Consider the following 11,784-nt stretch of genomic DNA (forward strand, 5'->3'; position numbering starts at 1 on the left):
ACAGTTGGCCAGGTGGACAACATGTTTCAGTACAGTCATGTATTTAGGCTCGATACCTGTGTACAACTGGTTTTAATTCTATATTTTGCTTTTAAAGTATACATAGGCCTAATGTGTGATGCTATTCATATGTGATGAATATTTTCTTGTTGATACAAAACCAAAGTTTATGGGTTGTTAAAAAAAAAAATATATACAGTATATATACATAATCAATCAAGTTGTTGTCTTTTAATAGCTTTGCTTAGTTACACTGACATTCTGTGACTGTTCTTCCTTTTTGTGGGGTTCACCAGAGCTTTGTGTACATTATATATATATTTAGCCCAAACCTGAATGCTCTGCTATACCAAATTGTGAGAAAACAGAAAATCCAGAAAAAAGTATTTCCTATATTTTAAATACAAAATACATGTATTGTATTTTGTTACATTTTCTGGCACCAGTATTTTGTATTTTATTTTAATGCATTTATTTGAGGGGTATTTTGTATTTTGTATCAAAATACATTTTGATGTAATTTTGACCATCTCTGATCTTTTGTTTATTGAAAGTATTTGTTTGGTTAACTCCTTGCCTGAGTTTGCATGACATTTGTTATGGTTTTGAGCCAGACCATAACACTATACTATGAATTTTTATCAACATGCCTTACTATGACTTTTTTAACATACTATACTATGACTTTTTTAACATTCTATACTATGACTTTTTTAACATTCTATACTATGACTTTTTTAACATACTATACTATGACTTTTTTAACATTCTATACTATGACTTTTTTAACATAATATACTATGACTTTTTTCAATATGCTACACTACCGTGACTAAGTGGAGAGCATGGCCGCCTTTCAATCAGAGAGTTGGTGGTTCGATCCTCCCCTCCTGCTCTGCTAGTCTCATGTCAATGGTAGGTAGATAGATACCGAATTGTAAGTCGCTTTGAATTAAAGCGACTTCCCCTGTCAACATGCTATACTATGACTTTTTTAAAATACTATATTATGACTTTTTTTAACATGCTATACTGTGACTTTTTTCAACATGCTATACTGTGACTTTTTTAACATACTATACTATGACTTTTTTAAAAATGTTATACTATGACTTTTTTAACAGGCTATACTGTGACTTTTTTACATACTGTACTATGACTGTTTTTTCACTTTTTCGACATGCTATACTATGACTGTTTTTTCCTTTTTTCGACATGCTATACTATGACTGTTTTTACTTTTTTCGACATGCTATACTATGACTGTTTTATAACTTTTTTCGACATGCTATACTATGGCTGTTTTATCACTTTTTCCGACATGCTACACTATAACTGTTTTTCGAGTTTTTTCAACATGGTATACTATGACTTTTGTTGACATGCTATACTACGGTGGCTAAGTGGAGAGCATGGCTGTCTTTCAAACAGAGGGTTTACGGATTGATCCCCGGTACTTGCTCTTTTTTCAACATGCTATACTATGACTGTTTTCGACATGCTATACTATGACTGTCTTTTCCATTTTTCGACATGCTATACTATGACTGTTTTTTCAATTTTTTTGACATGCTATACTATGACTTTTGTCATCATGCTGTATTGCGGTGGCTAAGTGGAGATCATGGCTGCCTATCAACCAGAGGGATTGCATATCGATCCCCCGTACTTGCACTTTTTCGACATGCTATACGATGACAGTTTTTTTACTTTTTCGACAGGCTATACTATGACTGTTTTTTCCTTTTTTCGACATGCTATACTATGATTGTTTTTTCCTTTTTTCGACATGCTATACGATGACAGTTTTTTTACTTTTTCGACAGGCTATACTATGACTGTTTTTTCCATGTTCCGACATGCTATACTATGACTGTTTTTTTCCTTTTTTCAACATGCTATACTAAGACTGTTTTTTGACTTTTTTCGACATGGTATACTATGACTTTTGTTGGCATGCTATACTACGGTGGCTAAGTGGAGAGCATGGCTGTCTTTCAACCAGAAGGTTTACGGATTGATCCCTGGTACTTGCTCTTTTTTCAACATGCTATACTATGACTGTTTTTACTTTTTTCGACATGCTATACTATGACTGTTTTATCACTTTTTTCGACATGCTATACTATGACTGTTTTATCACTTTTTTCGACATGCTATACTATGACTTTTTTTGACTTGCTATATTGCGGTGGCTAAGTGGAGAGCATGGCTGCTTTTCAACCAGAGGGATTGAGTATCGCTCCCCGGTTCTTGCTCTTTTTTGAACATGCTATACTATGACTGTTTTTTTCACTTTTTTGACATGCTATACTATGACTGTTTTTTCACTTTTTCGACATCCTATACTATGACTGTTTTATCACTTTTTCCGACATGCTATACTATGACTGTTTTTTCCTTTTTTCGACATTCTATATTATGACTGTATTTTCCTTTTTTCGACATGCTATACTATGACTGTTTTTTCCATGTTTCGACATGCTATACTATGACTGTTTTTTCACTTTTATCGACATGCTATACTATGACTGTTTTTTCACTTTTTTGACATGCTATACTACGACTGTTTTTTCACTTTTTTCGACATGCTATACTATGACTGTTTTTTTCCTTTTTTCAACATGCTATACTATGACTGTTTTTTCACTTTTTCGACATGCTATACTATGACTGTTTTTTCACTTTTTCAACATGCTATGCTATGACTGTTTTTACATTTTTCGACATCCTATACTATGACTGTTTTATCACTTTTTCCGACATGCTATACTATGACTGTTTTTCGACTTTTTTCGACATGCTATACTATGACTGTTTTTTCCTTTTTTCGACATTCTATATTATGACTGTATTTTCCTTTTTTCGACATGCTATACTATGACTGTTTTTTCACTTTTTTCGACATGCTATACTATGACTGTTTTTTCACTTTTTTGACATGCTACACTATGACTGTTTTTTCACTTTTTTCGACATGCTATACTATGACTGTTTTTTCACTTTTTTCGACATGCTATACTATGACTGTTTTTTTCCTTTTTTCAACGTGCTATACTATGACTGTTTTTTGACTTTTTTCGACATGCTATACTATGACTTTTGTCATCATGCTTTATTGCGGTGGCTAAGTGGAGAGAATGGCTGCATTTCAACCAGAGGGATTGCATATCGATACCCGGTTCTTGCTCTTTTTTGAACATGCTATACTATGACTGTTTTTTCACTTTTTCAACATGCTATACTATGACTGTTTTTACATTTTTCGACATCCTATACTATGACTGTTTTTCCATGTTTCGACATGCTATACTATGACTGTTTTTTCCTTTTTTCGACATTCTATATTATGACTGTATTTTTCTTTTTTCGACATGTTATACTATGACTGTTTTTTCCATGTTTCGACATGCTATACTATGACTGTTTTTTCACTTTTTTCGACATGCTACACTATGACTGTTTTTTCACTTTTTTCGACATGCTATACTATGACTGTTTTTTCACTTTTTTGACATGCTATACTATGACTGTTTTTTCACTTTTTTCGACATGCTATACTATGACTGTTTTTTGACTTTTTTCGACATGCTATACTATGACTGTTTTTTGACTTTTTTCGACATGCTATACTATGACTGTTTTTTCACTTTTTCGACATGCTATACTATGACTGTTTTTTCACTTTTTCGACATGCTATACTATGACTGTTTTTTCACTTTTTTCGACATGCTATACTATGACTGTTTTTTCACTTTTTTCGACATGCTATACTATGACTTTTGTCATCATGCTGTATTGCGGTGGCTAAGTGGAGAGAATGGCTGCATTTCAACCGGAGGGATTGCGTATCGATACCCGGTTCTTGCTCTTTTTTGAACATGCTATACTATGACTGTTTTTTCACTTTTTCGACATGCTATACTATGACTTTTTTGACATGCTATATTGCAGTGGCTGAGTGGAGAGCATGGCTGCCTTTCAACCAGAGGGATTGCGTATCGATCCCCGGTTCTTGCTCTTTTTTGAACATGCTGAACTGTTTTTTCACTTTTTCGACATACTATACTATGACTTTTTTAAAAATGTTATACTATTACTTTTTTAACAGGCTATACTGTGACTTTTTTACATACTGTACTATGACTGTTTTTTCCTTTTTTTGACATGCTATACTATGACTGTTTTTTCACTTTTTCGACATGCTATACTATGACTGTTTTATCACTTTTGTCGACATGCTATACTATGACTGTTTTATCACTTTTTCCGACATGCTATACTATGACTGTTTTATAACTTTTTTCAACATGGTATACTATGACTTTTGTTAACATGCTATACTACGGTGGCTAAGTGGAGAGCATGGCTGTCTTTTAACCAGAGGGATTGTGGATCTATCCCTGGTACTTGCTCTTTTTTCGACATGCTATACTATGACTGTTTTTTCAATTTTTTCGACATACTATACTATGACTGTTTTTTCAATTTTTTCGACATGCTATACTATGACTGTTTTTTGACTTTTGTCGACATGCTATACTATGACTTTTGTCATCATGCTGTGTTGCGGTGGCTAAGTGGAGAGCATGGCTGCCTATCAACCAGAGGGATTGTGGATCGATCACCGATACTTGCACTTTTTCGACATGCTATACTATGACTGTTTTTTCCATGTTTCGACATGCTATACTATGACTGTTTTTACATTTTTCGACATGCTATACTATGACTGTTTTATCACTTTTTCCGACATGCTATACTATGACTGTTTTATAACTTTTTTCAACATGCTATACTATGACTGTTTTTCGACTTTTTTCAACATGGTATACTATGACTTTTGTTGACATGCTATACTACGGTGGCTAAGTGGAGAGCATGGCTGTCTTTCAACCAGAGGGATTGTGGATCGATCCCCGGTATTTGCTCTTTTTTCGACATGCTATACTATGACTGTTTTTTCCTTTTTTCGACATGCTATACTATGACTGTTTTTTCAATTTTTTCGACATGCTATACTATGATTGTTTTTTCCATGTTCCTACATGCTATACTATGACTGTTTTTTGACTTTTGTCGACATGCTATACTATGACTTTTGTCATCATGCTGTGTTGCGGTGGCTAAGTGGAGAGCATGGCTGCCTATCAACCAGAGGGATTGTGGATCAATCACCGGTACTTGCACTTTTTCGACATGCTATACTATGACTGTTTTTTCACTTTTTCGACATGCTATACTATGACTGTTTTTTCCATCTTCCGACATGCTATACTATGACTGTTTTTTTCCTTTTTTCAACATGCTATACTATGACTGTTTTTTGACTTTTTTCGAAATGCTATACTATGACTTTTTTGACATGCTATATTGCAGTGGCTGAGTGGAGAGCATGGCTGCCTTTCAACCAGAGGGATTGCGTATCGATCCCCGGTTCTTGCTCTTTTTTGAACATGCTATACTATGACTGTTTTTTTACTTTTTCGACATACTATACTATGACTTTTTTTAAAAAAGTTATACTATTACTTTTTTAACAGGCTATACTGTGACTTTTTTACATACTGTACTATGACCGTTTTTTCCTTTTTTCGACATGCTATACTATGACTGTTTTTTCACTTTTTCGACATGCTATACTATGACTGTTTTTTACTTTTTCGACATGCTATACTATGACTGTTTTATCACTTTTGTCGACATGCTATACTATGACTGTTTTATCACTTTTTCCGACATGCTATACTATGACTGTTTTATAACTTTTTTCAACATGGTATACTATGACTTTTGTTAACATGCTATACTACGGTGGCTAAGTGGAGAGCATGGCTGTCTTTCAACCAGAGGGATTGTGGATCTATCCCCGGTACTTGCTCTTTTTTCGACATGCTATACTATGACTGTTTTTTCTTTTTTTCGACATGCTATACTATGACTGTTTTTTTCATCTTCCGACATGCTGTACTATGACTGTTTTTTGACTTTTTTCGAAATGCTATACTATGACTTTTTTGACGTGCTATATTGCAGTGGCTGAGTGGAGAGCATGGCTGCCTTTCAACCAGAGGGATTGCGTATCGATCCCCGGTTCTTGCTCTTTTTTGAACATGCTATACTATGACTGTTTTTTCACTTTTTCGACATGCTATACTATGACTGTTTTATCACTTTTTCGACATACTATACTATGACTGTTTTTTCGACATGCTATACTATGACTGTTTTTTCGACATGCTATACTATTACTGTTTTATAACTTTTTTCGACATGCTATACTATGACTGTTTTTTGACTTTTTCCGACAAGCTATACTATGACTGTTTTTTGACTTTTTTCCACATGGTATACTATGACTTTTGTTGACATGCTACATTACGGTGGTTAAGTGGAGAGCATGGCTGTCTTTCAACCAGAGGGTTTGCGGATCAATCCCCGGTTCTTGCTCTTTTTTCAACATGCTATACTATGACTGTTTTTTCACTTTTTTTGACATGATATACTATGACTGTTTTTTCCTTTTTTCGACATGATATACTATAATTTTTTTTTCACTTTTTTCGACATGATATACTATGACTGTTTTTTCACTTTTTTCGACATGCTGTACTATGACTGTTTTTTTTTCACTTTTTTTGACATGCTATACTATGACTGTTTTTCACTTTTTTTGACATGCTATACTATGACTGTTTTTTACTTTTTTCGACATGCTGTACTATGACTATTTTTTCACTTTTTCGACATGCTATACTATGACTGTTTTTTTATTTTTTTTGACATGCTATACTATGACTGTTTTTTCACTTTTTCGACATGCTATACTATGACTGTTTTTTACTTTTTCGACATGCTATACTATGACTGTTTTATCACTTTTGTCGACATGCTATACTATGACTGTTTTATCACTTTTTCCGACATGCTATACTATGACTGTTTTATAACTTTTTTCAACATGGTATACTATGACTTTTGTTAACATGCTATACTACGGTGGCTAAGTGGAGAGCATGGCTGTCTTTCAACCAGAGGGATTGTGGATCTATCCCCGGTACTTGCTCTTTTTTCGACATGCTATACTATGACTGTTTTTTCAATTTTTTCGACATGCTATACTATGACTGTTTTTTTCATCTTCCGACATGCTATACTATGACTGTTTTTTGACTTTTTTCGAAATGCTATACTATGACTTTTTGACGTGCTATATTGCAGTGGCTGAGTGGAGAGCATGGCTGCCTTTCAACCAGAGGGATTGCGTATCGATCCCCGGTTCTTGCTCTTTTTTGAACATGCTATACTATGACTGTTTTTTCACTTTTTCGACATACTATACTATGACTGTTTTTTCGACATGCTATACTATGACTGTTTTTTCGACATGCTATACTATGACTGTTTTTTCACTTTTTCCGACAAGCTATACTATGACTGTTTTTTGACTTTTTTTCACATGGTATACTATGACTTTTGTTGACATGCTACATTACGGTGGTTAAGTGGAGAGCATGGCTGTCTTTCAACCAGAGGGTTTGCGGATCAATCCCCGGTTCTTGCTCTTTTTTCAACATGCTATACTATGACTGTTTTTTCACTTTTTTTGACATGATATACTATGACTGTTTTTTCCTTTTTTCGACATGATATACTATAATTTTTTTTTCACTTTTTTCGACATGATATACTATGACTGTTTTTTCACTTTTTTCGACATGCTGTACTATGACTGTTTTTTTTTCACTTTTTTTGACATGCTATACTATGACTGTTTTTCACTTTTTTTGACATGCTATACTATGACTGTTTTTTACTTTTTTCGACATGCTGTACTATGACTATTTTTTCACTTTTTCGACATGCTATACTATGACTGTTTTTTTTTTTTTTTTGACATGCTACACTATGACTGTTTTACCACTTGTTTGACATGCTATACTATGACTGTTTTTTCCTTTTTTCGACATGCTATACTATGACTGTTTTTTCACTTTTTCGACATGCTATACTATGACTGTTTTTTACTTTTTCGACATGCTATACTATGACTGTTTTTTACTTTTTTGACATGCTATACTATAACTGTTTTTTACTTTTTTCGACATGCTATACTATGTCTGTTTTTTGACTTCTTTCGACATGCTATACTATGACTGTTTTTTCAATTTTTTCGACATTCATGACGTTTGTTGCTGTCTGTCTTGCTATCTGTCTTTCAGTGTTCCTGGATTCAAGAGTGAGGCCATTAAAGAAATTGTGGCAGCCGGCCACTGCCTTCGCCCAATAAGACCCGCCCCATCCTGAGGAGAGCTGGTTTCTTCCCACCTGATACACCTGACCTGCTGCACAGAAGTGTTGGCAGCAATATTGCAGTAGTTGAACTGGTGGCATGTTTTGCCTACTGGCATTCATTATGAGAATGCTTATTTTTTGTTGCACATTTGAAATGCCCTGGTCTGTTGTCTCGTGTGTAAATATTGGTGTGTCTGTGTCACACGGTCATTCTCTCTCTCTCTCTCTCTCTCTCTCTCGCCTCTTCCAGATGATGTTGCGCGTGTTCTCGCCTCCTCGGTTGCGTGCCTCATGGTCCATCCTGAAGGCATCATCAGACGGTGTTTACCCTTAATGCTCCATCTTTGAGTCCCTCTAGTGAACTCACCTTCACCTGTTTGTTAAGTTCAGGGCAGGTGAGAATTAAGACATCATTAAAGGTCAGTTAATGGCAGATTAAAAGAAAAATGGTGATGACTGAATGATTTGGAAAAACCCTTCACAGCTTTATGACCAGTCATAGGGTGAGGAAGCTCAGTTCGGGTTGAGTGTCTTGTGATCGTGAAACATGATGTTTTAGGTCCAACTCGTCTAATTTTGATTCAAGGAGGGATCATGATGTTTAAATAATTAAATGTCAGAAATCTGCACCCCATATGTCCACGAGGAGGAGTTCTCTGCCCGGTGCTTCCAACTCTTTACCAATGAAAGTAGGTAGCAGCGTTAGCTCTAAAAGTTGCTAAATCTAGCGAGAAAGTGCACAAACCCCAAAATTATAATAATGAACGTAAACAACAAACAAGGAATCCAGGCCGAATGACGTGATTGGAAAATATTGGAAAAATATATAACAAAAAAGTTTTTGTAAAATCAATTATGAATCCTTTTCTATCATCCTCTATGAACATCAGAGTTCGGCAATTGGAAGCAACACAAACCTATGATTAGGGTACCTGTAGAAGTTCTATTTGCTCCCTTTGTTCTTTTGTGCTGATCTGATCCGTGATTCAAAACTGCGATACGACCTGAACCGTGACTTTTTAATGACCTCTCGCACACTTGTTTCACATGAAAGCATAGAATGCATTTCCTTTCACCCCCGAAAAGAATAACATCGTCGACTGTTTGCACACGGCAAGACGTATCAATAACATCCCGGCAGCTCAGATTAAAAGAATTCAACACAGGATGCGTGCATGCTGGAGGAAACGAGGAGATGGATGTGGACCATTGGCTCTGGTTGGAGAAGAGAAAGGGCTGGGGTATGAAAAGACAGCACGGTCCCCGGAGAATTTGAATCGTTCGTCTCCACATCAAACACTATGATATCGCCAACTCTTTGGATTTTCATCCAAACGGGGAAAATCCTCTCCTCATCCGACATGCTGGCGCTTAAAAAACCATAGTCTTCACCGTGAATAATATTGAGTGTGTTGGTTGCATTCAAGCATACACACACACACACACACACACACACACACACACACACACACACACACACACACACACACAGCATATGCAAACATGTGCTTTTTTTGTGTGTTTGACCTAACTGTGCTTCGGATGTTTGTTGATTGTATATCATTATGCAGGATATCGTTGTGAATACACAAAACATCCAAGAAGAAACACATGTGTACACACACACACACACACACACACACACACACACACACTCACTCACTCACTCATGCACAGAGACACAGAAATCTCTCTTGTGGTTGTTTTTGTTAACATATTCCATCTCTCGTGCTTCATGCATAAATAACTCTCGTCAGCAGATTCAGGGCACGTTCACACTCGGCACGCTCTGAGAGCTTTATTTAGATCCTGAGGCTTTTACTCCCTGTGTTCAGTCAAAGAAGAGCACAGAGACACACCTGAACATGATGAATGGATGTCTGTTGATCAGCAGTTTGGCATGCTTTGAAAAAAAAAAATCATGAAAAGTAAATTAAGCCTGAAAGTCTGAAAATTCACTTTCAGAGCAGAGTATTCCAAAAGTTGTACTTTTTTTTAATTACATTTTTTTTAATGTTTTAACTAAAAGCGACACAAACGTCTGTTACAAAAAGGATAATTTTTTGACACCACGACTTCACTGAGTCTTGTCGTCACTGTGAGGTTGTCGCTTTGGCAGTGAATCCTCGTAAAGACCAGAGGAAGGCTGTCGACAGAGCGGAGGCACGGCTACGGCACACCGTCTTGGTGGGCGGCACTGGGCAGTTTTCCTTAAACCGCGCTCTGATAAAAGCCCCTGCATATAAGAGGCTGCAACTGGTGCAAGATGAGAGGCAAACAGAGGTTGACCTGAAGGGAGAACGCTGTCCTAACAAAGCGCCTGGTCCAGACGGGAGCATGCAGAACCTTTAAAAAGCTCACCTGGTCACAAATACACATCAAGGTTCTCTTCAAATCGGTCTATGACGTTCTCCCAAGCTCTGCTGTGCCATCAGTGTATGAAAGTGTGTGTGTGTGTGTGTGTGTGTGTGTGTGTGTGTGTGTGTGTGTGTGTGTGTGTGTGTGTGTGGGTGAATGCCGCATAGAAATATAGCCATACAAATGCGAGTTCATTTAACATCCGAGTCTACAAAGCAAGTGGTCCTGCTGGAACTGACCGTCCCCCCTGGGAAGACCGGATTGAAGAAGCAAACAAATTCAAGATGAACTCTCGGGGCTGGTTGGCTTGTCTCCTCCTGTGTAAGAGCAGCGGGATTGTTAACTCATCTCTCATCACACACACACACACACACACACACACACACACACACACACACACACACACACACACACACACACACACACACACACACACACACACACACACACACTGGATGTTCTAAGTGGATAATGAGGACGACACTCGGGGTGCTGAAATAATTGAAGCTGTTTGATGTCTCGTCAAATATTATTCACACACACCTTAACCTTTTTTAATAATGATGATGTACAGAAAAATACACACATACCAGCAGGACCACACACACACACACACACACACACACACACACACACGCCTAAAATATGCCTGTTGGTGTGTGATCTTTGATGCTGTAGGGTAATTCAGTAGTTGGGCATCTACAGTAATAAGGCCTGACAGGAGTGTGTGTGTGTGTGTGTGTGTGTGTGTGTGTGTGTGTGTGTGTGTGTGTGTGTGTGTGTGTGTGTGTGTGTGAGTGTGAGTGTGAGTGGTGGTGTGGTTCCTTTAGAAAGAAGTCTGTTCTCCGTATTCAGTGTTACACTTTTACAAAAGATGTGGTTTCAGCAAAAATGTGGAAAAAGGAGAGTCACGCTCGAGGTTTATGCTGCACAAAAAGTATTGGACAGATAGAATTTTGGACAGATGAAGTCGCTGAAGGGGAAAGTCAAGAGAAAGCACCAAAAGCGGTTTCTTTTGAATCTAGGGTGTAGTGAATCTTTCCAGACATTCAGACAATGCTGCAAAATAAATGACTTTGATAATGAAGTATGCTTTATGGTTTCTCAAACCTTTCTTGTAACATCTGCTA

This window comes from Cebidichthys violaceus, unplaced genomic scaffold (genome assembly GCF_023349555.1).
Source record: "Cebidichthys violaceus isolate CVI_PGR_0920_01 unplaced genomic scaffold, fCebVio1.0.p SCAF_2, whole genome shotgun sequence".
Lineage (NCBI taxonomy): Eukaryota > Metazoa > Chordata > Actinopteri > Perciformes > Stichaeidae > Cebidichthys > Cebidichthys violaceus.